Genomic DNA, 26469 nt, shown 5'->3' on the forward strand with positions numbered 1-26469 from the left:
GGCTCAAGAGGGAGGGGATATATGTATACATATAGCTGATTCACTTTGTTGTACAGAAGACACTAACACAACACTGTACAGCAATTATACCCCAATAAAGATGTCAAAGAAAACAAAACAAAACAAAACACAGCATTCCCATTTACTGTTATTTAACCAAGAGAAATGAAAACATATCCATAGGAAGAGTTATAATCTAATGCCCATTGCAGCTTCTTCGTGGTAACTTCAAACTGGAAATAACCTTCAGCTATCAAGAATTAATAGATAAACAAATTGTGGTATATCCATACAATAGAATACTCAGTAATAAACAAGCAAGCAAACAAACAAAAAACCAAACAGGTGATTAAAGAAACCACTGCTAAATGCAACCATAATGTCAAAAACAAAATGACAGAAGCCAGACACCATAAAATATGCACTATATGACTCAATTTAAGTGAAATTCTACAACAAACACAACTATAGTGATGAAAAGCAGATCAGTAGTCTCCTGGGGCTCTGGGTTGGGAGAGGTGATCCACTGCACAGGGGCAAGAGGGAAATTGTGAATGATGGAAATGTTCTATATTGTTATCCTAGTGGTGATTATGTGATGGAATATACTCATTAAGACTCATCAATTATGTACTTAAAATTGGTGAATTTTATTTTAAGAATTATACTTCAATAAAGTCACCTTCAAAAACAAAACAAAAAAATAACGAAGCTAAATATATCTGGCTGAAAAATCCTCATTCTTTTCTTACCATGATGATGCCACAGCAAAGGAGAGGGAAACAAAAAACAAAGCTTAACTGTTTGGTAGGGCCCTGTGCTAGGCCCACTAAACTTGTTATTCTATCTGTTTCTCTTAGTGAAACTTCTGCACGGTATTATCCCCCCATAAAGCTGCAGAAACTTCAGTTTAGAGAAGGACAGAGAGAAAAATCATCAATTCATTCAGAAATTGTCTCCTGACCACATATTATAATCCAAGAGTTCTGCCAACTGCAAGCAGAATAAAAATGAATACAAGAGCATCGCATCCTTAGTGGGAGTGACAAAGCAAAGACGGACAAACAAAAATTACTAAAAAGATCACACAGCCACTTATAAAGTCATCAAAAAGATGAGGTCAGGTCAGAGGCAGAAAGAGAGAGAGACCTTAAGAAGTTCCCTTCAGGTGGATCTTTGGCTAGAAGAAGATACTAAAAATTATATTCAGAATTCATAAGAGAATGTGACCAAATAATTATAAAGATCACCTGAAAGGATAATTTTATAAGAATATCCATTAAATAACAATTAAAAGATTAATAATGATGAGAAAATTGCTCACATTTTATGCTATATTACACTTATTTATAAAGCACAAGCAACTAAAATGATATGCTATTAAGCAAAAGTTAAAAGATCAAAGAATTCAGTGAAAAAGACCAAAAACAGAAATTTGATATAAGATAAAGTCAGCATTTCATGTAAGTACAGAAAGGAGGGGTGCTCAGCAAATGTGAGTAGAAAAAAATGGTATATCATTTAGAAAAATATTTGATAGATAATGACACATACTTTACATAAAAATCCAAAAGTACAAAAATCCCATAGAAGTGACAAATATTTTGAGTAACTTATACTATTTCAGTGAGAAAGACCTTGTAATAAAACCAAAACCGGACAATATTAAGGAAAATATCGACAGATCTGATTTCATATAAATTTAAAACTTTTACATAGCAAAAATAAAGTAAAACAAAAACAATTACATTTAAAGATACAACAGAAAAGAAAAAATATCTGCTGTATATAATAAAGACAAAATTTTGCCATCCTTAATATGTAGTTTATTTTTAAATGTATAAGTAAACATGAAAAAATAAACACATCATAGGATAATGGGTAGAATATTAAAATGCATAACCAAACAGCTGAAATAAAAAATATAAATAAATCTTAGATGTCATTAATATCCAAATAAGCTTAAAAAGAAACAAAATAAAAAGTTAACAGAAGTTAAAATAAATAATTATGCCACTGTTAACCAGCAAGTATGGAAATGGAAAACTCTATATACTGCTGGTAGAAATATAAACTAGTACACTGGAGGACAATTTCATAATGTATATCAAAAGCCTTAAAAAAGGACATGACCTAACAGTTTTACTTCTAGGAATTTATTCTAAGTAAATACATAAACACATACAAGCTAATTATGGAAAGTACTTGTCATAGAATTGCACATAAAAACAAAATGTGAAAAACATTTAAAAGTTCATTACTTTGAGCTTGCTAAGAAGAAAAGTGGTCTATCTTTTCAACAGAATTTAATACAGAAATTAAGAAAAATGAGGCAACTCCTTGTACATCTACAAAGAAAAAATATGAGAACATATTAAATAAACAAAGTAAATTATAAATAGATGTATATAATATGATCCAATTTTGGTAAAATAAAGAAACTATTACTATTTTATATGTTCAAAAGTCATTGAGCCGCATTCTCTGTTCTAGCTACTATTCTAAAAGGTAGTGACTCAATAGTTAAAACAAAGAAAAAGATAAAGTCCTTATTTTTATAAAACTTACATTCTAGTGGAAAGAGACAATAAATAAACAAGCAAATAAATAGTATGTTAGATGATGATAAGTGTTAAGAAGAAAAAATTATAGCAAAATAAAGAGGTTAATGAGTACTGGGCATAAAGGATTGCTATTTAATATAGGGTCATCAGGAAAGACTTTTCCGGGTACAGTGAAATATGAGCATAATTCTGAAGAAAGTGAAAGTATGACTGGGAAAAAAAAAAAATTCTTCAAACAGAATAAGAGCAAAGGCCCCAAGATGGAAGCATGCCTGAAGACCAACAAGGAAGCCAGTATAGCTGTAGCACACAAAAACAAGGGACAGAGTGGTCAGAGAGGAAACTGATATAGGGCCTTGTGGGACATTGCAAGAAATGTTACTTTTGCTAAGAGTGAGATGGGAAGCTCCTGGAGACTTCTAAGCAGAGGAGTGATATCTTGCTTTCAATTTAAAAGGGTCACTCTCCATACCGTGTGGAGAATAGACTGAGAGAGATGGGGTAGACTACAATGACAATGACAATACAAGGGAATGAGTTAGAAGACTACTGCAACAATCCAGGAAAGAGATGATAGCAGCTTCTATAGGATGGTGGTTAGTGCTACACATGGTCTGTGGCCTGATTCAGGATATATTTGATGGTAGAACCAATAAGACTTGCTTGAATTGGATATGTAAACAAGATATCTGGGATAACCAGTTTGAGGGTTCAAAAATATTCCCCTAAAATGGTATCCCAAATTACATCAACTCCAAGCCTCTATTTGACCAAACTAACAAAAATCCTGGATCTGCTTCCCCCTCAATATGACCCCAAACCCAAGGGGTACCGTTAGTAATTAGTAATCTCTTCTAATGCTCTCAATATTCACTAATGGTACCAGAATGCAGTTGAATCCCTTTCAGAGTGAGCAAAGTCCACAACTGCTCCCATATTACTGGCAGCTATTCCCTAAGTCCATCCTTATCACTTCCATGGTGGCCACTCCTCCGAATTAAGCTTCTGACTTGATTGCCCTTTGCACTCCACCTGGCCATTCTGAAAATCCCTCAGGTTCTTCAAATAGGGGCCACCCTAAATCCCCATCCACTACAAATTCTCTACATTTACTTTTCTAGATTCATACTGGTGTATATTTATCCTGGATTCTAGAGTATTCGATATCATCAATTATAACAATTGTCATAATGTCTAGAAAGGCATAGGAGGTTCTCCTCTTGGCTTGGTGATGGAAGCTTCCTTGAATTCCATCTTCTGTTTTTCATAAACAGTTTCAATATCCCCATCTGAGGCTGAGATGCAGTTTACACTGGAGGGTCCTTTAAGCAGGACTTGAATGGGAAGAAGAGATGGAAAGAATTAATTTTTTGAGCCCCTACTTTCAGTTAAGCCCAGAATTGTCTCATTTCATCAATACAATGAAAAGTAGTAAGATGAAATGTTACTGAACTAAACTTGAGTCCACTAGCACTCGCACAGTAAAGCCGATCTATTGACATCAGGTTGTGGTGAAGGAATGTGCTGTGCTCGTTTCAGGGCCACACAAGGAGTATGAGCAGCTAATGCTCAAAAGGTCCAAATTCCCCAGTGGATTTCAGGAAAGTCTTTTTTTTTTAAGGCAAGGTGAGGGAGAGAATCACAGGTGCATGATCAGCTTGTGCATAATTCTCAGATTGGTTGAAGGTGAGGTAACAGGGTGGTGTCACAGGGGTTAACATTGTCAATCTTCAGACTCCAGTCAGTCTGGGGGCCATGTGCTCACAGTCATCATGCAGTTAACTTCTTAAACCTGGTGGGTGTTTTATAGTATCTGCGAAACAACTCAGGAAGTTGCATCAGACACCATTATCTATGTACTTCAGGAGGGAACTAAAGATTCTGTGACTTTGCTATATGGCTGACCTATTGTTACCAGTTCTCCTGGCCCAACTGCTATTTTTTTGTTACTACAAGTTTACATTCTTTCAATCATTAATTCTTGAGCCAGGCCTCCTCAGGGGACTCCTGGGAGACTAAAGCTTTTCTACAAACAAGGCAGGTTGAGCACATGGGAGGGCAGGCAGTTCTGTCCTGGGAAGGCCTCATAGGGTCCAGCTTAGTTACTGAAAAACTGAAAGATTAAATGAGTGGCCCAACGTTGCATAGTTAGAAAGTGGTGACAATGGAGTTTAAGTCCACTTTCCATATAAATACATGACTTCAAGGAGACTAATGTCAATAGCTATCCCTTAACTGGACAAGTCAGCCCCAATTTTTGTATCCCTGTCATCGGCAATGATAATGCCACCTGAATATTCTCTCAGAAATTCATGTTTTCTGAAGTGAGTAGATTGGAGGTATGATCAGACAGCTGAAGCAGGAAAATCTCAGGGTTCACAGGAGAAAAGGAGGATGTTCTTCCTTTCTACCTTGTCTGGCAAGCAAAGCACTACTGGTTGCAGCTGGGCACTGCCCTGAAAGACAGGGAGAGAAGTCCACTGAAGGCAGGATCTGATGCCTCTGTGTCTTTCCCTTTATGATACAGTGATTTATAATAAGAAATATATACTTGATCTTTGTCCCAGTTCCTGACACAGGGTTCTTCAAACTCATAAATTCCTAAGTTATAAGAGTGGTAGAAGTATATTTTGTTCTAATGAGGCAACTCTGGGTGGGTTCCTGGATGGGTGATGGTCACCAGAAAGACAAAGCCATGATTAGAAGTTTCATATTTTCAGGCCTCCACCCTCCATTCTCCAGAGAGGAGAGAGGGGTTGGAAATGAAATTAACAATAGATCAATATTATGTGTGATAGCCTCCATAAAATCCCAATAGCATGGGGTTTGGAGAGTTTTCAGTTTGGTGAACACATCCACATACCAAGAGGGTGATGTACCCTAACTCCACAGAGACAGAATCTCCTGCACTCAGAACCCACCCAGACCTTTAGTAAACATAAGTAAGTGTTCCCTGAGTTCCTTGAGCCGCTCTAGCAAATATATCAAACCTGAAGAGGCGGTCTTGGGAACCTCTGATTTGTAGCCAAGTCAGACAGAATTTGAGGGTAATCTGGGGACCTACTACTTGCAATTGGCATCTGAAGCCAGCAGCAGTCTCCTGGGACTGAGCCCTTAAACTGTGGGATCCAACAGTATATCTAGGAAGATACATAGTGTCAGAATCAAGTTAAATTGTAGGACAACAGGCTGGTGTTGCAGAATTGCTTGCTGTGGGGAAACCCCTCCATGCATCTGGCACTGAAACAAAGGAAAACTGTGTTTTTCCTAAAACACCTAGGTTATCTGATTTTTCTTCCCCGTCTTCCTCTCTTTTGATGGGATTCAGTGAAGCTTGCCCCAAGATGTGCCACGCTGCCATACAGATTATTTCCAGACAAACAAGGTCCAAAAGACTCAGGAAGAATCTTGGAACTTCCACCTAACTGCCTAAGATAATTTAATATAGACAGACTGTTCCAGGAGGGAGATATCACTATAGATAACTATATGACACTATAGATAACTACATGACACTATAGATAACTACAGTATATTATGAACTAGGAGTGGTAGACAGGGTAGTGGTAGCAAGGCCAGTTTAATCAAAGTCCTTCTGTATCCCATTCTCTCTAGATGGCCCAGTAAACATTTGTTTAACAAACATTAAATCTCTACATTTCCCTGTGAATCACCTTACTTCCCTTTGAAATCCCAGACCCCTACCTCCTTCTCCTTAGTCCTGTAAAATAAATAAATGTACCTCATCTTGCCTTACTGTCTTTCAAATTTCTCATGCTTATGTTAATCCTCCATATATATGTATTAAATTTGATTTTCTACTGTTAATCTGTCTTATGTCATTTTAATTATTTGACTAGGCAAAAGAAAGAAGAGGGCAAGAGGAGAAATACCACCCACCCCCTTTCTTCGTTGGCAAGTATCACCCACCAGATTTCAAAAGACTCCCTCAAAAGACATATTCTCTTAGCCAAAGATGAGCCAGCTAAAAGGAAAGGGTCAGGGGAAAATGCCAGGCAAGAGAGACCCAGTGATCTCAGCTGCCCTTCTCTCTGTAATCAATGGTTTAGAGATGGACTGGGCCCATTCCTCAGGATTTTTAGCCGAAGCTGAAAGTAGGGCTGAAATTAGGGTGAAGCAAGTGAGGCACCTAGAGTACAAAATTTAAGCACTCTCTCACTCTCAATTTCCATTCTACCCTGGGTTCCTCTCTTGCCTCACTCTAGTTTCAGTCCTGGATGGAACCCTGGGTGGATTACTGGCTCTCTCTAGTATCACTGCAGAGGTCTGGGTGAATTCCTTTTCCCTCAGTTTATTCAGAATAAGGCTATAATTTTTCAAAGAGAACATAAGTTAAAAACTGGCAGTAAAAAAAGAAACAAAAAAGCCTGGAGAAAACATCTTTCAAAAAACATTCACTAATCATTTAACCGAAGTTCACGTTAAAAACAAACATTTCTTGGAATTGAGAGAAAACTAAAAGATGAAACCAAGAGTCTGTCCTCTGTATTGGGGGTTGACCTGGAGGAACAGGCGGTAACTGTGTGGTGAAATGAACCTGTTTGTGAATCTGATTTTGATTCTATGGGATTGCTTTAATTCCTTCATTAATTTACACATTTACTGAAATCTTAATCAAATTAAACACTGGAAGGAGCACTGCAGCTGAAGACACTCCACTTGATGTTTCTTGTTCTGACAGATTAGATCTTCAAACAAATTATGTGCTGGGGAAAAAAGAATTCATATTTGAATGTCTGCTGCAGGCCAAGCACAGGGTGGGATTAACCTATCTCATTTTATCCTCATTAATGTATGTGAGGTGGGTAGTGCTACTGGCACAAATTCATTCCACCACCTGCTGCTTCTCATTACTTCGGTCGCCCTCTCCACACTCAAGACGTAAGCAAACATAGCTAGTCACTGTTGGATCCCGGACTCAAATTAATGACTGACATTTAAACTCTTGTTTACTAGAAAACACCTACACTCCTATTCTAAAAGTAGGAAAAGTGAAGTCTTATTGTTAGCACACCATGCCAACTGCCCTTATACCTTCTTTGTGCCTCATGTCAACTCACTGAAATTAATATTAATATTATATAATATATATTAATATATAATATTATATATTAATATTATATACTAATATATTATATATATTAATATATATTATATTAATATATTATATATATTAATATATATAATACTATATATTAATATATAATATTAATATCCTCACATATAACTAAGGAAACAAGCTCTGACAGATATGATAATTTCCTTATTCAATCATCACACATTTTGTTCATCTATATGTTTCATGCACTACATCTGGGATATAATGATGAAGAAGACAGATCCCCCACAACTGGGACGAACACAGGGAGGTGGGATGTTTCAGGTTTGGGGGATGGGAGAAATCAGATAGACAAGCAACAGCTACAGTGCAGCACAACATGATAGGAGCATCATTAAGAGTGGTATAACTGCTCTGAGAGCACAGTGCAGAAGAGCTCACTATAGGTCCATGTAGTGGAGATGTGCAGGTGTACTGGGAGTGGTAAGGGGAAATATGAAACAATGTGGGTAGACTTTCTAGAGGACCTGGGAAAAATGAGTATGATGTTCACCTCCAAGAAGACGTGTGTAGACATATAAAGCTTGAAACTGAAGAACACAGGAGCAGGAGGTACTGATCTACAAGCAAAATTATAATGAATTAAATCATGCAGTAAGATAATAATCAATGAAACAAAATGCTTTACATGGGATTTAGGTGTGAGAGAAAACAGTCAGGTTTTTAACATTACTAAAAAGCTCTAATATAAAATATAGACAACTGTAAAATTCTCTTTCTCACCATAAACACACAACATGCTGTTAAGAATTTATCTTGCGGTAGTGTTGAATCATCCAAATCAGCTAATACAATGTTGGAAACATGGTTAATTTTCAAATCAACCACAAAAAACAAAACAAACAAAAGAACAGCAAGTTCTAGAGAGATCTTTTATAGGAAATAAAACCTAAGAAGTTTCATTAGCACTGAGAGCATGCTTCCTCTTTGTCCTTGGGTGACTTGAGAGCTAGAACAGTAAAGCAGTTAAAGCAACTTCCCTGAGGAAGACACTCGAATGTGCCCATGTCTCTTCTCCTAAATTCTTTCCCTATCCTGTTTCTCCCATGTTCTTTATCTGGTGCTCACCCCATTCCACCATTGATTCACACATGCATGCACACACATATACCAACATTAGTCTTCCATTTGCAGTTATTTTAACACCCAGGAATCACAATATAAACAAATAAATGAATTAATGAATAAATAAATAAATAAATAAGCAGGATTCCTTTAAATCAGCTGATTTCTTTTAAAGGGGGAAAAAACAAAACCGAAAGTAAAACCAGTTTTTCACTTCCTGTTTGGAGGATAAAATAAGGCCCTTTGACACAGAGGCAGCTGAAATCTAGGCTGAAGATTTCAGTCAGCAAACTACCAGACTCCGGGAAAGAACCAGCTCTACTTTCTCTGTAATATGTCTGGAGCAACCTGAAGACAGGAGCTTGGCCTCAAGAAGACAGGTAGGTGAAGGAAAAGGACGGAAATGGGACAGACAAAGAGATACAATGACATACTCAGAGACTAAAATAAAAACAGAAATAGATGGAAACAGGCATAGGGACAGTCAGAGACACAGGCAGATTAAGGCATGCTAAGAACACAAATAGGAACCTGGCTTTCTCCTTGTTCCAATAAACAGCTCCAAATCTGGGGGAAAGGGAGTACATTATCGAAACAAACAACTTGGTAATTTTTATTGTCAACTAAAAATAAATCTAGACTTAGGTAAAAAGAGACTATTTGAAAGGATTATTGCAATAGGGGAAAGAGACTATTGTAATAGAGAAAATAATCCAAACATAGAGCTTCAAGCATCTCAAAGGTCAGGCAGAAAGGAATATTCTTTTAGAGGAAAGGGTCAGCAGGCTAAGAAGAACACAGTATAGAGGGAGTGGGATAATCAGGGAATATTTTATCCTTAGGAGGGATCATTAAGGAGAGGTTGTATGCAGGGTCAGGAGGAGGGTGAGTCAAAGTTAAGGGGACTGAAAAGGAGAGAATTTTAACTAATGTTTAGTTTCAAACACTTTCCAATTGATCAGGGGGACAAACAGCTCAGTGAATCCTTTATGAGGCAAAGAATGGAATTTAAAGGGTCTGTGTCTGCTGCTATATTTAAAATAGGTAACCAACAAAGACTTACTGTATAGAAATAAATAAATAAATAAATTTAAAAGGTGTGGGGGGGCGGTCTGTGTCTGGCCTCCCTATAAGTAATAAAGGGACACACAGATGAGTTTATATAAGTCATATGGGGAAAGGTGGCTCTTTGCAGTAAACTAATTCTCAGAACACAAAAGGGTGGATGGATTTCTTTAACCATCACTGCTTTCCAGGAGTAAAGGACTCAAGAAAAGTTTAACTTTGTTATTATGATTCATGTAAGTAACAGGTGCTATGGTAAGCACAGAGAAGAGAGGAACTAACTCAACCTGGAAGAATAAAGGAAGGCTTCACAAATAAGGAGAAACCTGAATTGGGTTAGAAGCATAGTGTCCTGGGAAGTGCTCATGTAACATAATATTTTAGGGGAGGAAACAATTTCCCTTCTAGATTTTTTGGCTGGTTTAATAACTGAGTTGACATAAAACAGATTAACGGGAGAAAATTAAGTTTAATTATATACTTACAAGATCCCCACCAAGACATGAAGACTCAAAGCAATCTGGCAGTTGAGGCATATATACTATTCCAAGCTAAGGAGAAGGAAGTAGGAGTGTAGGGCTTCAAAGGCGAGGAAGACAGTTCAGAAGATGAGAAGAGCAAATGATTGGTAAGCAAATGTTTGCCATGCCATGCAGGTACATCTTTCTGATATAAAAAGTTGTCTCTGGTAATAGCTCTCTCTGGTACAGGCCCTCTATATGATTCTTTTAGGCAGTTCAAGGAGAGGTAAAAAGTTTTCCTGGGGCTTCCCTGGTGGCGCAGTGGTTGGGAGTCCGCCTGCCGATGCAGGGGACACGGGTTCGTGCCCCGGTCCGGAGGATCCCACGTGCTGCAGAGCGGCTGGGCCCGTGAGCCGTGGCCGCTGAGCCTGAGCGTCCGGAGCCAGTGCTCCGCAACGGGAGAGGCCGCAACGGTGGGAGGCCCACGTACCGCAAAAAAAAAAAATTAAAAAAAGTTTTCCTGAGTCTGCTGGGTCTTAATTGCCTTCAGCTCAAAACAGTCCACATGCCAAAGTGGCGGATTTGGAGGTGGCATATTCTGCTCCCCCTCAACATACAGGTTTAAGAAAACTGTGAGACTGAGGACAGATGACAGAGTATAGTTTCTAAGAGAAGTAAGTGAACTAGATGTTAGGAAAAGGAAAAAGAGTGGTTGTGAAAGGAATTGGGTTAATTGTTGCCAGATTGTGAGGGGTCTTGAATGCCAGGGCCCAGTAATTTGATCATATCATAAACCAATGAAGGGTTTTCAAGTTTTGTAAACAAGTAAATGATTTACCTACAAGTTTCAGGATGCAATGTGAAAGATGGACCACAACAAGGATAGAGATAACAGATTCAAGAGCTTCTCATACAGAGCAGTCAAACAAATAGAGCAAACTAATGCCGAGCATTTAGTAAGTAACTAACAAGGACCACAGTTCAGGGGAAAAAGTAGGGAAAATGGGCTTCCAAGAAATAAAAGGTGCCCACATCACCATTTCCCCATCAAAAAGGAATGGATACCCCCAAATGGCTAGACTTAGGAATTCAGGATGAGTTTCTAACTGGATAAGCTGTTCAACACAGTTAATCCAACAAGTCCAAAGAGGAGCTAAAGGAATAATAAAATCTATAATAGGAGGCAGAGACTAAGAGGCAAGCTAAAATTTTATTACTTTTTTTATTGAGCTATAATTCACATATAATATTATTCTGTTGTGCAACATGATTCCATATGTGTATATATTCCAAGATGATAACCAAAGTCTAGTTAACATCCATCACCACACAGTTATAGTTTATTTTTCCTTATGATGAAAAATTTTAAGGTCTTCCTCTTAGAAACTTTCAAATACACGATACAGTATTATCAACTATAGTCATCATGCTGCACATTAACATCCCCAGGACTCATTCATTTTATAACTGGAAATTTCAGCCTTTGTCCTTCACCCATTTTGCCCTCCCTCTCCCCCACCTCTGGCAACCACCAACCTGTTCTCTGTATCATTTAGTTTGTTTTTGGTTTTGCTTTGTTTTCATTTCCATATGCAAGTAAGATCATATGGTATTTATCTTTGTCTGACTTATTTTACTTAACATAATGCCGTCAAGGTCCAACCATGTTGTTACAAATGGCAGAATTTCCTTCCTTTTTTTTTTTTTTTTTTTTTTTTTTTGCGGTACGCGGGCCTCTCACTGTTGTGACCTCTCCCGTTGCGGAGCACAGGCTCCGGACGCGCAGGCTCAGCGGCCGTGGCTCACGGGCCTAGCCACTCCGCAGCATGTGGGATCCTTCTGGACTGGGGCAAGAACCCGTGTCCCCTGCATCGGCAGGCGGACTCTCAGCCACTGCGCCACCAGGGAAGCCCCCTTCCTTTTTTTTTTTTACTGCTGTATAATATTCCATTAGAAATGTACCACATTTTCTTTATCCATTCATCCATCAATGGACATTTATGTTGTTTCCAACTTTGGTTATTGTAAATAATGCTGGAATGAACCTGGTGGGGGAGAGGGAGGATTTTTTCAAATTAATATTTTCTTTTCCTTTAGATAAATACTCAGAAGTGGCATTGGTGGATCATTATATTTGACAGAAACTGGGAAAGGCTGGACACTACATAAAGAGTCTAAAGCAGCTCACGATTAGCAGCAGAGCCTTTGAACGCACATTCTCTAACTACATATCGAAAGCAGCCTCAAGTTACTCTCCATCCCATTATCTGCTTGTTTCTTTCCTAGCACTTAAAATAATCTGAAATTATTTTGCTTATTCAAATACTTACAAGTTTATGGTTTGCTTCCCTCCACTAGGGGTAAGGGCAGGTATCTAACCTGCCTTATTCATCAATCAACACACAATACTTAAAACATTTCCCAGCATGATGATAGCCCTCAATAAATATGTGTGAAATAAATGCTGAAATTTTAAATCTTTGCCAAACTTCCAATCCATGGTACTTGTATGATCTAGTTCACTCAAAGGCACATTATCATGATGGGTACAGAGAGAAGGGATGGTCAACAAAGAGGAGCTCCCTAGATTCTTCTATTGTTTCTCTGATATCAATCTGCTTTAAACTTATCTGTAAATAAACCAGATTTTTCATTTGTTTAATATTCAAACTCTTTATTCTAAGAATAGGAGAATATTTCCAGGATATATTAGAGTTGTTGTTACTGTTGTTGTTATTAATTCTGTACAACATTCGATGTATATTTTCATTATGGAGAATCAGGCCATACTGCCGCTCTGGGAAATATTCTTCTATTGTTTCTTTGATGATTTTTCTCAAACATCCTTTCTGATCTCTCCTTCTGAAAACCATATTAGACTCAGTCACATGTTGGCAGCATTTCTGGATCTAGCCTGCCTGTCTCCTTAATGAGCTTTATAGCTCTTCATAGCCCTTTCCATGTCTTTATCCTTTGAAGTTAAATTCTAAAAGATCCCTCAGTTGAACATTCTAGCATAGTAGTGGAACCTTCATGTGTATTCATTCAAATACTGAGACAGAAAGAACACTTCAGTTGGAAACTAAGAAGTAAAGAATCTCAAAGGAGATATCTTCATGTTCAGGCCAACAGGAATGGCAAATTTAGTTTTTTCACTCCCATCTTTTCTCCATTAAAAATGTCTCCTTAGAATAGGGTTGGTTTTTTTTCTCAAAATATGATTGAACACTTGGTAGCATTTATAAAATTAAAGTTGGGGGGTTTATAAAAACCTTAGTTCCTGAGCAATAAGCTAGACATCCCATGTCAGATTCTCTGCGAGTGGGGCTGGGAACCCACATTTTTAAGATGTCCTCAGGTTATTATTATCCAAAATAAAGACTGAGAACAACTACTTTGAAAGATTAACTCATACTTTTAACTTTAAATTGGTTTAAAACCAAGTCCAGTTCGATCAGTCAGGGGAGTGAGGACATTACAATCCTTAACACCGCCATTAATTTGCTGCAATTTCTGCCTTCTTTAAATCTATCTCTATAATTTGGCATTCAAACAGACCAAAACTGTATGATAAGCTAGGTGGAGAAATCATTGTCAAAATCTTTCCAGCACCACAAAGTATGGGCAAATAATCTACCTCTTGGCCACAAGTCCTTCACTGTAGGCAACACTGAAGTAGACAAGAACTAAAAGACATCTTTTCTTCTCATCCTTCTTCTTACTACCCATATCTCTACTTCTCTTTCATTGACACAACCCCAGTATCAGCTCTGAGGCACACAAAGCTACAAAGAATGGCTTGTTGCCTTGGGCAACTATTGGAACAAGTGCCTTATACACAGCACTCAGATATACACACTATTTTACATGTATTTTTCTTAGAGAATAAGTCAGTGAAAAGACACAACATGGCCTTGAACAAGGATGTAAGTCTTCGACTGTTAATAGATCCTTGCTGGAACTCACAAAGTTGAATTTTTATGTGACTTCAAGGATTTCTTCCCAGACACTCTAGACAGGGGTGGGAAGGAGGGATCTTGGTATACACCTTAACTGTAAAACTGATTTACTTCTGAGGAAAATACTAGTGTGTCTGGACCTACATACACCTAGTAAAGGCCACTGCATTAGTCTTCAGCAGAGATCATTTTGTTAGGTTACATAAACACCAGGGACTCAGTCTTTAGCAAGGACTAAATATATGGATTGATTTCCACAATACACTTTCTCTAGTCAATATAAAGTCTTACTTGTACCATTCTGCTTAGTGAGCAAAGGTTGTGTCCACTGTGGTATAAACCAATGCTCCCAAATCACTGGCAGATCACCTCCTAATGTGGGGATATATCCATGGTCTGCTAGCTCCCTTCCGGGAAGGTCATCTTGAAAAATGTCTTCTGACACATTCAACTCCTATCCAATGCCCAGCAGACTTACTCATGCAGAGTGAGAAGAGCCTGACAGTGTAACAGGACACACAGACTCCCCAACTCCAGTGTCAGGACAATATCTGTCCAAATCTGAACCAGCCTGTCCAGTGGAGACAATCATTGAGGAGTCTGCCCTCCTCCCTATGTGCCTTTGTCTGTGCCCTTGAAATGACAGCTATGAGAATTCTAGCTCAACAGGCTTAGTTCTAAGTCTTAGAAAGAAAAAGCGGCTGCAGCTACTGTCCTACCCTTTTGGTTCCTTCCTAACCTATTTGGAGGTCAATGGCTATGGGATTTCAAAGGCTGAAGAGGCTTTCTTTGGGTTATAGTCTCCCACATTTCCTAAAGGAAAGAGACTCCTCGTTCTGAGACAACAATAACTAAAACATTAGCAGAAAAGAGACACAGCATCTCCCTTAACTTTCAGTCTACACCAAAATGATGAAAGTTATTTTCCATGTTGCAGCAATTTCTATGGCTAATATTTCCCATTATCTCATGGCAGAAGCACCAGGAGACAGGAAGCCACCTCTGAAAGTTAACCTTCAGGATCAGCATTCCTGACTGCAGCTGTGGTATGTAGTTTCTAGTTAAAATTTAAAAAGAAAGAAAGAAAAAAAAAAGCATGTCCTTAATTTAGACCCTTCTGTCTTGACTGATCCTTTCATTCCCCAATGTATGTAAGCTTCCCAATCTTTATTGTACTTGATATATTGTCATCAAACCCTATATTTATGCTCCCTGGAGTGGTGGGTCTGCCATTCTACTTTCAGTTTTCATAGTCTCCTGCAGATTAGAGCCTGCTCCTCTACCTTGGGGAGCTTCTCATTTTCCTACATGTCCATTCCTGGTCCTATAGGATCCTATGGCCCTTGGGCCTTATTCATCCCATTCAAGCAGCCCTTGTCTCTTTTCATGATGTTTTCCCCATTACACTTGCCACTTTTCTGGTTACTTTGGTTCCTAGGCCAATCTTAATTAGATATCCTCTCTGAAAATTTGCCTCTACCACCTGGAATAGGTGTAGGCACCAAATGAATTCCATGTACAGAATAGCTCAGCTGCAATCCTGAGCCACCTAAACTCCAAGTCCCTTTGGCCAACTAAAAGGATGTCTTGAAGGTTATATGTCTCCCCAGGTAACAGCCATCCTACTTGTTTCCTTGGCATACACTCCCTGGGCTATGCTTCCCTTAATTCCTTTTCTATACTCTACCTTGATGCACTGAAAAGTTCCCTGGAACCTAATCTTCCTATGTATTCCTTCTAAGTTCTCTGGTTTAGCTCTTCAAGTCCTCACTAACAGCTCCTCTCTCCAGATTTTCCTAAAATGTGAGGCATGCTCTTATTACTAGGAGAATCAGATTCTCCCTTGGCTTAGTGGTGGAAACCTCCTTTAGGTCCTCCTCCCCTTCAGTGGGATTTACCTCATTGAGTCCCACATCCCTTTGGGCACTGAGACTGTGGTTTCAACAGGGCTTTAAAAACATTAAATGATAGGAGAAGTTAACATTGATTGAACCCTTAGAATAGGTCCAACACTGGGCTGAGCATGTTACATATTTTGTCACTTGGCACACAGATGAGGGTAGCTCCATGATTTGAGGCCTATGGAATGCCCTCCCCCTGCTGCTAGCTAATAGAATGTGGCATAGATGAAGGAATTTTTCAGATGAAATTAAGGTCCAAAATCAGTTGATTTTGCATTAGCCAAAAGGAATATTATCCTGGCTAGGCTTGACTTAATCAGGGAAAAGACCTTAAAGAGCGACTCGGCCTTTCTTTAGAGATAATTTTCCCTCCCGCTGGCTTAAAGAAGTAAGCTACCATGTTGAAGGAGGGCCTACAGAAAAGATATTGTGGCAAGGAACTGTGGACAGTCCTAAAATCATAAGGAGATGAATTGTGTCAACATGTATAAGCTGAAAGCAGCTTTTCTCCAGTTGAGGCTCTAGATGAAAATACAGCTCAGTCAACACCTGGAGTGCTGCCTTGTAAGACCTTGAGCAGAGGACCCAGCTAAGCCATGTCAGACTCCTGACAGAAATTGTGATATAATGTGTGTGTTTTTTAAGATACTAAGTTTGTGGCAATCTATTATATGATAATATAAAAATAATACAGATTTTGGTGCCTAGAAGTGGTACCTAAAACTTGGGAACAGCTTTGGAATCAGGCAAGTGAGCAGAAGCTAGAAGAACTTTGAAGAGCATGACAGAGAAAGCCTATATACCTTCGACAGACTGTTAGAAGAAATCCAGACTTTAGGTATCCTGCAGTGAGGGCTCAGAAGAAATTGAGGGACATGTTATTAGAAACAGAAGGAAGAGGATTCTTGTTATGTAGTGATAGAAAGCTTAGCAAAATTATGTCCTGGAGTTATGTACAAGGAAATACTTAAAAGCTGGTTTTATAGTTAGGGAGACTTCCAAGTGAGGTGTTAAAAGTGCCTCCTGATTTCTTCTTGCTGCTTATGATAAAATGTGAAAAATGAAAGATAAATTGGGGAAAGAACTGTTAAACAAAAAGGAGCCAAGGCCTTACAATTTTGAAATTTCTCAGCCTCTGCAAAGGGCAAAACCCATTAGAATAAAGAGATTCACAGTCTTGAATCTCTGTTGATTATGATTGTACAACCTTTTCCTAAAACCTCAGAAAGATTAAAAGGTAAAGGAATCAGGCACAAAAATGGTCCTTTCAAGAAGATAAGCGTTTGCCTCACAGATATCAACGAAATTAGAAGTCCTCTAGGAAGCTTAAGGTCACTGTTCTCTACTATCTCAGCGGGAGGCCAAGGCTTTGGTCACTGTTTCCTACCATCTCAGCAGGAGGCCAAGGCTTTTCCAGAAGGGTTTGTCTGGAAAAGAACCATAGAAGTGGCTTTTGTCTAAAGGAGTGAACCCCACTGAAATCTTTAGAAGATCCACAAAGTTCTTGAGAAAATTTGTTCAGCAGAAACACTGCTAGCTGTTGTTGGATGGAGAGTCTGTTTACATCTATCAGATCTAGCTGGTTTACAGTGTTGTTCAACTACCCTGTTTCCTTACTGAGCTTCTACCTAGTTGTTTTTATCCATTATTGAAAGTACAGCAATGAAATCTCCAACTATTATTTCAGAACTGTCTATTTCTGTCTTCACTTCTCAATGTTTGCTTCCTATGGTTTGGAGTTCTGTTGTTAGGTTCATAGGTTTATAAGTTTTATATCTTCTTGATGGGTTGACACTTCTATCAATATTTAGTGTTCTTCCTCGTCTCTTGTAACAACTTTTGACTTAAAAGTCTATTTTGTCTGATCTTAGCATAGATACCTCAGTTCTCTTTTAGTAACTATTTGCCTGGAGTGACCTTTTCTATCTTTTCACTTTTGTCCTATATGTCTTGGATATAAAATGAGTCTTTTCCAGACAGCATATAACTGCATTTTGTTTTTCACTCTATTACGAGAATATTTACCTTTTAATGAAAGAGTTTAATCCATTTACAAAAATTACTGATAAAGAAACACTTATTCTGCCATTTTGCTTTGTCCTTTATATGTTTCATATCTTTTTTGTTCCTCAAGGTCTCCATTAACTGCCTTCTTTTGTGCTTGATTTTTTTGTAGTGTATGATTTTGATTCCTTTCTAATTTCCTTTTCTGTATATTATAAAAGTTATTTTAGCATTGGTTGTCCTGGAGCTTACAATTAGCCTCTCAAACCTGTAACAATCTATGTTGAATTAATATCACATTAGCTTCCATAAGTATATAAAAATTTGGATCCTACACTGCTCCATCCCTCCTCCCCTTTATGTTTTTGTATCACAAATTACATCTTTCTACTTTGTGTGCTCATTTAACATAGATTTATCATTATCATTTTATTCATTTGTCTTTCAATCAAATTGGGAAAGAAAAAGGAGTCACAAATGAAAAATACAATAATACTGGCTTATATATTTCTTTACCTGTGTTATTTTTTCATGTGGCTTCAAGTTACTGCCAAGTGTCCTTTCATTTCCACCTGAAGGACTCCCTTTAGCATTTCCTGTAGGACATATCTACTAGTGATGAATTCCCTCAGCATTTGCTTATCTGGGAATGTCTTAACTTCTTCTTTATTTTATTTATTTATTTTTGCGGTACGCGGGCCTCTCACTGTTGTGGCCTCTCCCGTTGCGGAGCACAGGCTCCGGACGTGCAGGCTCAGCGGCCATGGCCCACGGGCCCCGCCGCTCCGTGGCACGTGGGACCTTCCCGGACCGAGGCACGAACCAGTGTCCCCTGCATCGGCAGGCGGACTCCCAACCACTGCGCCACCAGGGAAGCCCTCTTCTTTATTTTTGAATCATGGTTTTGCCAGATATAGAATTATGGGTTTTCTCTTTCTTTATGTACTTTAAATATGTCATCCCACTGCCATCTGGCCTCCATGGTTCCTGCTAAGAAATCCAGTCTTTTTCTTACTGAGTCTCCCTTGTATATGACAGTCACTTCTTTATTGCTGCTTTCAAGATTCTCTCTGTCTCTGGCCTTTAAAAGTTTTATTATAAAGTGTCTCAGTGTGGACCTCTTGTGTTTTTCCTCCCTAAAGTTCACTGAGCTTCTTAAATGTGTAAATTCATGTACTTAATCAAATTATGACTTTTTGGTCATAGTTTCTTCAAAATTCTTTTACATCATTTCTCTCTCTTGTTCCTTATGCAACTTCCATTATCTGTATGTGGTATGCTTGATGGTATCCCACAGGTCTCCTAGGCTCTCTTCATTTTTGTTCACTCCTTCATATTTATGTTCCTCAAACTGGATAATTTTAAATGACCTATTTTCAACTTCTCTGGTTTTTAATTCTGCCTGCTGTAATCTGATGTTGAAATTCTTAGTGAATTCTTCATTTCAGTTATTGTAATTTTTAACCCCAGAATTTGTTTGGTCCCTTTTTATAATTTGTATCTCTTCAGAGATATATACTATTTGGGGCACATCATTCCCCTGGTGTTATTGAATCTTTGTCCATGACCTATGTTAGCATTTTGAGCATATTTAAGCCAGATGAATTAAAGGCCTTGCTGAATACCTTCTATGACTTGATTCCTCATGATAGTTTCTATTCATTTTTCTGTGAATGGGTCATATTTTCTCGTTTCTTTGCACGCTTTAAAATTTGTTTTGTGGAAAACTGAACATTTTGAATGTTATAATAAGGTAACACTTGAAATCATAATCTTTCTCGTGCTCAGGGTTTGTTCCTGTGGGTTTTGGTTATATGTTTAGTACTTTTCTACCTTTTTCTCTAAAGATATTTGTGGTTTGTGCTCTCTGAAATGTGTTCTTTAGCTTATCATGAGCTTATGTGTTGACTGAGATTTTTTTGCCTAAAGACAAAACAAAAAACAAACAAACAAACAAAACAAAAAACACCTTGCTTTGCATACTGGCTCAGTGTTTAGCATTCCTCCAATGCTTAACCTGGCCCTTTACAACTCTGCCTTAGCCTTCACTTTCTGCTTCTGAACCTAAGGATCATTTAGAGGTATAAATCCTACACACAGGGAACTTTTTACTGTTCCACTTCCACACAAAATCTCTCTCACCAGTCTTTCCTACCAAGTTTCAGCATGTCTATTATTTGTCTCAACCTTAACATCTTCCCCCAGACAGTAGGGGTTGTCCATTTACCTTTCTTGTTTGCAAGGAATGCCCTCCACTTGGCTGCTTTTGTGCCCTGAAGAAGCTCTGTGCTACACAAAACTGCCTTTCGTCAGTCCTTCAGATAGTCCCCAGAGGGCTCCAAATAGACAAACACAATTCTCTGAGATCAAGGTCTGCTCTTCTCCCTTTGAAATCAGGGACAAGGGTCTCACAATGGGAACGTGGGCTGATATCTTCAAGATTCCCTCAAGCAGGGGAGGAAGGTGGCCCAAAGGCAAGTAAAAATGCCACAACACTCCCCTACCATTTTTAAGTTGCCTTTTTCTTGATCAGCAGATACTTGGTTACTATAGACCTTTGATTATTTTCCAGATTTCCAACAAAGTTGATTCTGACGTTTTTTCTCTTGCTTGTTTATTGTTTCAGTAGAAGGATGCGCCCTTGGAGCTACTTATCCTTTCATATTTGTGGATGTGCTCCTATATAATTTATTTTTCATAATGGCTGTGCTTAATAACTGCCTTACAAAATTCCTGAACATTTGACATTTGGTTCTCATTAGTCAGTATAGGCTGGTTCCATCATACCATGAAATATGGTCACTGAGGGCATAACAGAGGTTTACAGAGGTCTCTGAGAAAGCACTGAGAGCATGTCTATAAGAAAGGTCTCCCAACCCAGCCAAGAACTGAAGGCCTATGATTGAGATTTTATTCCTCCCTAAAAACGCTCTTGGATTCTTTTCTAACCCTTTTATCAACTATTCTTCTCCCCTACACCTAACCCATTTCTGATCTCAATGAGAGCTTCTCACAAAAGATAGACCCTTAGCCACTCTAACTCTCAGTAATCAGAGCTCCAGAAGATTTTAGGCACCTTTCAGCAGGCAAAGTAATAAAAGACTGCAGTATCACCGTATGATAAATGTCAAATAATATTCTAAGTCAAGCCTTTGTAGAAGAATATGCATGAACCAAAATTTCTCAGGCTCTATTATAATTTTAGACATCATAATTATAGTTATAATTAGGGTCACAGTATGTAAAAACAGTACTGGCCAGGCAGAAATGTTTATTTCTAGGAAGTTAAAGCAACTTAGATAAAATTAAAATTCTGTTGCAAGAATGAAGTTGAGACAGGATCTATAAGACATGGCAACATTTCTTTATGTGGAAAAGTTTTCCATCATTGCCAAGGCACTGCTGACTTAAAAAGAAAAAAAAAAACTATTGTTTCTGGGAAATGAGAGAGGGAGAGAGAAATAAAACTGAAAGCCTTTCCACAGCAGTTGGTAGAAGTGAAGGAAGGGCTGACCCTGACAGCTGGGTGATGAATAGGGCTCATATGTGTGATGCCCCACCCAGGGGCACTCACGCTCAGACCCATACAGGACAACCCACCTTATAATCAGTAGTCCTCTTTTTATGATAATTTTTAAACTTGAGTCATTATTAAACACATAATTCAAGATCCTTGAGTCTTTGCAAGATAACAAATGTTAACACACAGTAAAAAGTTTTTCTTTTTTTTCTTTTTTTTTTTTTACTTCCTTATCTTATTTTTAAATCAGACCCTGTGCTACACAGGAAGCCAAAGCCTAAACTAAAAGCAGTCAGCCTTAACTCTAAGAGACTCAGGAAAAGAACCCATTCTATATGCACATATCTCTGGAACAACTTGAAAACAGGAGCTTGGCTTAAAGAGACAAGTTGGTAAGAAAGAAGGGAAATGGAAGAGAAAGGGGTATAAGAATTGACACAGAGACTGAAAAAGAAACAGCGATGAAAAAAGTCAAAAGGAGCAGAGACTAAAAACAGAGACACAAGGATAGACTATAAGACTTCTTAAGATCAAAACATGAATTTGACATGGTGGTTGATGCATAATAGCTACAAGTGTGGGAAGAAGGGGAGTACACAATCTAAACAGGTAATTTAAGAAACAGTTGGAGGGCTTCCCTGGTGGCACAGTGGTTAAGAATCCGCCTGCCAATGCAGGGGACACAGGTTTGAGCCCTGGTCTGGGAAGATCCCACATGCCGCAGAGCAACTAAGCCCGTGCGCCACAACTACTGAGCCTGCACTCTAGAGCCCGGGAGCCACAACTACTGAGCCCACGTGCCACAACTACTGAAGCCTGCGTGCCTAGAGCCTGTGCTCCGCAATGAGAGAAGCCTCCGCAATGAGAGAAGCCACCGCAATGAGAAGCCTGCACACTGCAACAAAGAGTAGCCCTCGCTTGCCACAACTAGAGAAAGCCCGTGTGCAGCAACAAAGACCCAATGAAGACAAAAATAAATTTAAAAAAAAAAAGCTTTAAAAAAAAACTGTTGGAAAATCTATATAATATATATATAAGTACAAGGTGCTATTGATAGCTCAGAAAAGAGAGCTATGTACTCAACCTAAAGATTAATGAAAGGCTTCACAAATAAGGAAAAACTTGAATTAGGGCAGAAGGAATATAGAACCCCTGGCAGAAATGGTGGGGAGGAAAGGCTCATCCAGGGTAATATTTAGAGTCAAGAATGCCATGAGAATGAAGGAAGATGGCAGAGTGTGGTTTTTAAGGGAGAGAGTGAGGTAAGTATTAGGAAAAGGAAAAGGAGTGGTTGTGAAAGGTACGGCAGAGTATGATTCTTGTTAAAGTATAAAGGCCTTGAATGATAAGCTATTTTAATTTTATCACGAGACAATGTAGAATTTTCAGTTTACTAAACAAAACAATACATGATTTAAATTTGGATGTCAAAAGGATGACTCTGGATGCAATGTGGAAAAGGAATTACAAGAGAGGAAAAAAATTATTGAATATACCAGAGCAAAGATGAAGGCCCAGTGGCAGTGTGTATATGGAATAGGTAATAGACTCATGAGCAAATTGATACAGGTGATATATAGGATAATCTATGCCCAATATATAGTAGATGCCCAAAAATGAAAAGTTATAGATGGAAAACTATGAAATAAGGTGTCCAGAAAACAAATGTGCCCATACCACTCTCCCCTCATTATCATTGGGGGATATATGTGGTCTAAAGCTGAATCCAGACAGGAGCCAGAACTGGAAATGAGTCTGTAATTAGTATGAGACATATTCCTACCCACAGAAGTTAATCCAACACCACCAAACACCAACACCAAGTACAAAGTGAAAGAACTGGATCACAGATAGAAAGTGGGCACCCAAAACCAAACACAACTCTAAGAGAAACTAGAAAAGTTAGAAACAAATGAGGAATGCCTCAAAAGATTCCCATGATTAGCATCAGAACTATCTACATTTCATGACACCTTATGCATTCTCTAGAGAATCAAGAAGTAAAGTCATCTAATGAGGATTAGGGCTCCAATTAAAGCTCTGTTTCTCCCTCCTCCTAGACTACTCTCATCATTTCCTTCCTCCTAGACTGATGCAGAACCCTCTCTGACCATGTCTTATTCATGCCTATAACCCCATTTTTGAGCAGAACACCTGGCACATAGTCTATGATATGTACATGGGTTTGAACTGGATGGAAAAATTTGAGAATATGATGTCTGACTGTAGTGAGCTAAAGAGAGATAGAAGTCAAAGGTGATGATTTGGAACCTGAGACACTGGAAAAATTAAAATAGGATGAGTTGTGATGGGAAAACAAAAGGAGGGAGAGGTTTGGAAATCAGGTGATGAGTGCAATTGGGACATCCTGTTTTGATCCAACTTCATGGGGAGTTCTGGCTGGTGAAGACCACATCTCTGTCTTAGGCTGATCCCTAGATTGGCTCTCCAAATGCATGTCTTCATGCCCTCACCCAGGTATTCAACTTTCTTCTCCTCTCCCCTCAACTATCCACCAACAATCCCCACACACGTGGCTGTCCCCTGCCCAGCCTAAAGGCTTTCTACAACTCATTAGCGACACAATGAAAACATGTTGTGAGCAGTGTTCTACATGGGGACATTAGGTTGGGTTGCTAATCATATTGTTCGAGTTCTCTTTGTATTTACTTATTTTTTCTTGGTTTGTTTTATCAGGTACCAAAAAACATACTAAATACTAAACCTTTGCCAAAGTAGTTGTGGATTATCAATTTCACCAAGTAATTCTGTAAACTTTGCTTTATTTTTATTGAACTTATTTTTTAGAGCGCTTTTAGGTTTACACATAAATAAGCAGAAGTTACAGAGATTTCCCATATACCTCTCGCCCCTGCACGTGTCATCTCCTGCATTATCAACATCCCCCAACAAAGTGGCACATCCGTTACAGTGATGAACCCACATTGAAAAATCAATTATCACTCAGAGTATGAAGTTTACATAGGTCTTGCACATTCTATGGGTTTTGAAAAACGTCTAATGAAGTGTAATGAACCCTTAAATATACAGAATAGGTTCACTGCCCTAAAAATCCTCTGTGCTCCTCCTACTCACTCTTTCCTTGTAACCACTCATCTTTCTGCTGACACCATAGTTTTGTCTTTTCCATAATGTCATACAGTTGGAATCATAAAGTATGTAGGTAGGCATTTTAGTCTCGCTTTTTACACTTAGAAATATACTTTTAAGTTTCCTCCATGTCTTCTCATTTTTCATTTAATTTCACTTCATTCTTTTCATTTTTTTTTGAACTGAATAATATTCCATTGTCTAGATGTACCACAGCTTATTATCCATTGACCTATTGAAGGATATCTTGGTTACTTCCAAGTTTTTGAAATTATAAATAAAGCTGCTATAGACATCTGTGTGCCAGCTTTTGTGAGGTATAATTTAGGTAAATACCAAGGAGCATGATTGCTAGTCATAAGGAAAAAGAATATTTGGTTTTGTAAGAACGAACCAAACTGACTTTCAAAGTAGCTGTTCCGTTTGCACTCCCAGAAGCAATGAATATGAGCTTCTTTCATGCCAGACCCTTGTCAGCAACTGGAGTTGCCAGTGATCTGGATTTTGGCCATTCTAATAGGTACTTAGGCATATCTCATTTTATTGCACTTCATGGCTATTGTGTTTTATTACAAATTGAAGGTTTGTGGCAACCCTGCATCAAGCAAGTCTATTGGCACCATTTTTTTCTCTCCACAACCCCTGGCTTCCACGGATCTTTTTACGGTATCCAAAGTTTTGGCTTCCACTATTTCATATAGTTGGAATCATAAATTATGTAGCATTATCAGACTGATTTCTTTCACATAGCAATGTGATTTAAGGTTCTTCTATGTCTTTTCATGGCTTTATAGCTCAATTCTTTTTTTGCTAAATAATAATCCATTGTATGGATGTACCACAGTTTGTTAATCTATTAACCTACTGAAGGACCTCTTGTTTGCATCCAAGTTTGCAAATATGAATAAAGCTTCTATAGACATCATGGGGAGGTTTTGTGTAAACTTAAGTTTTCAACTCATTTGAGTAAATACCAAGTAGCTTTGTTGCTGGATCATACGGTAGGAGTACAGGGTTTTGTTTTGTTTTTTTGTAAGAAACTGCCAACCAGTCTTCCAAAGTAACTGTAACATTTTGCATTCCTACCAGCAATGTATGAGGGTTCTTAACCATCCTAATTGGTGTGTAGTGGCATCTTGTTTTAATTTGCAGTTCTCTAATGACTAAGACAGTGAGCATTTTTTCATGTTTATCTGCCATTTGTATATGTTTTTGTTAAAATATCTGTTCAAAAATGTTGCACCATTTTTAATTGGGTTGCTTGTTTTCTTACTGTTGAATTTTAAGGATTCTTTGTACATTTGGGATACCAGCCTTTTATTAGATATATATTTTGCAAAGACTTGCTCCCAGGCTTTGGCTTATCTTTCCTTTTTTTAATTAAACAGCATCTTTCATACAACAGAAGTTTTAAAATTAATGAAGTCCACTTATCAACTTATTCTTTCATGGATCATGCTTTTGATTTTGTATCTAAAGTGTCATCGTCAATCCCAAGGTCACCTACATTTTCTTCTATGTTATCTTCTAGGAGTTTCATAGTTTTGCATTTTAGATTTAGGTAATACGATCCATTTTGAGTTAATTTTGCGAGGAGTGCAAGGTCTGTACCTAGATTCATTTTTTTGCATGTAGATGTCCAGTTATTCCAGCACCCTTTGTTAAGACTATCCTTTCTT

General features: G+C 38.2%; 2 protein-coding genes across 7 annotated transcripts in view; one reads left to right on the top strand and one right to left on the bottom strand.

The window, feature by feature from the left end:
• The window catches only part of ZNF215 (zinc finger protein 215), a 169974-nt gene that overhangs the window by 93217 nt on the left and 50288 nt on the right, over positions 1-26469 (bottom strand). The gene's annotated exons all lie outside the window — the stretch shown is intronic.
• Positions 9005-26469, top strand: part of LOC101281769 (interferon-induced very large GTPase 1-like) — a 31489-nt gene continuing 14024 nt past the window's right edge. The window contains exons 1-3 of one of the 2 annotated variants that reach the window (XM_033404612.2): positions 9005-9149; positions 15231-15300; positions 21930-22288. The gene's annotated coding sequence lies outside the window, so the exon portion shown is untranslated. The remainder of the gene's footprint in view (positions 9150-15230; positions 15301-21929; positions 22289-26469) is intronic. The other variant, XM_004279281.4, reaches the window with a different exon arrangement.

Source organism: Orcinus orca, chromosome 8, assembly GCF_937001465.1.
Source record: "Orcinus orca chromosome 8, mOrcOrc1.1, whole genome shotgun sequence".
Classification (NCBI taxonomy): Eukaryota; Metazoa; Chordata; class Mammalia; order Artiodactyla; family Delphinidae; genus Orcinus; species Orcinus orca.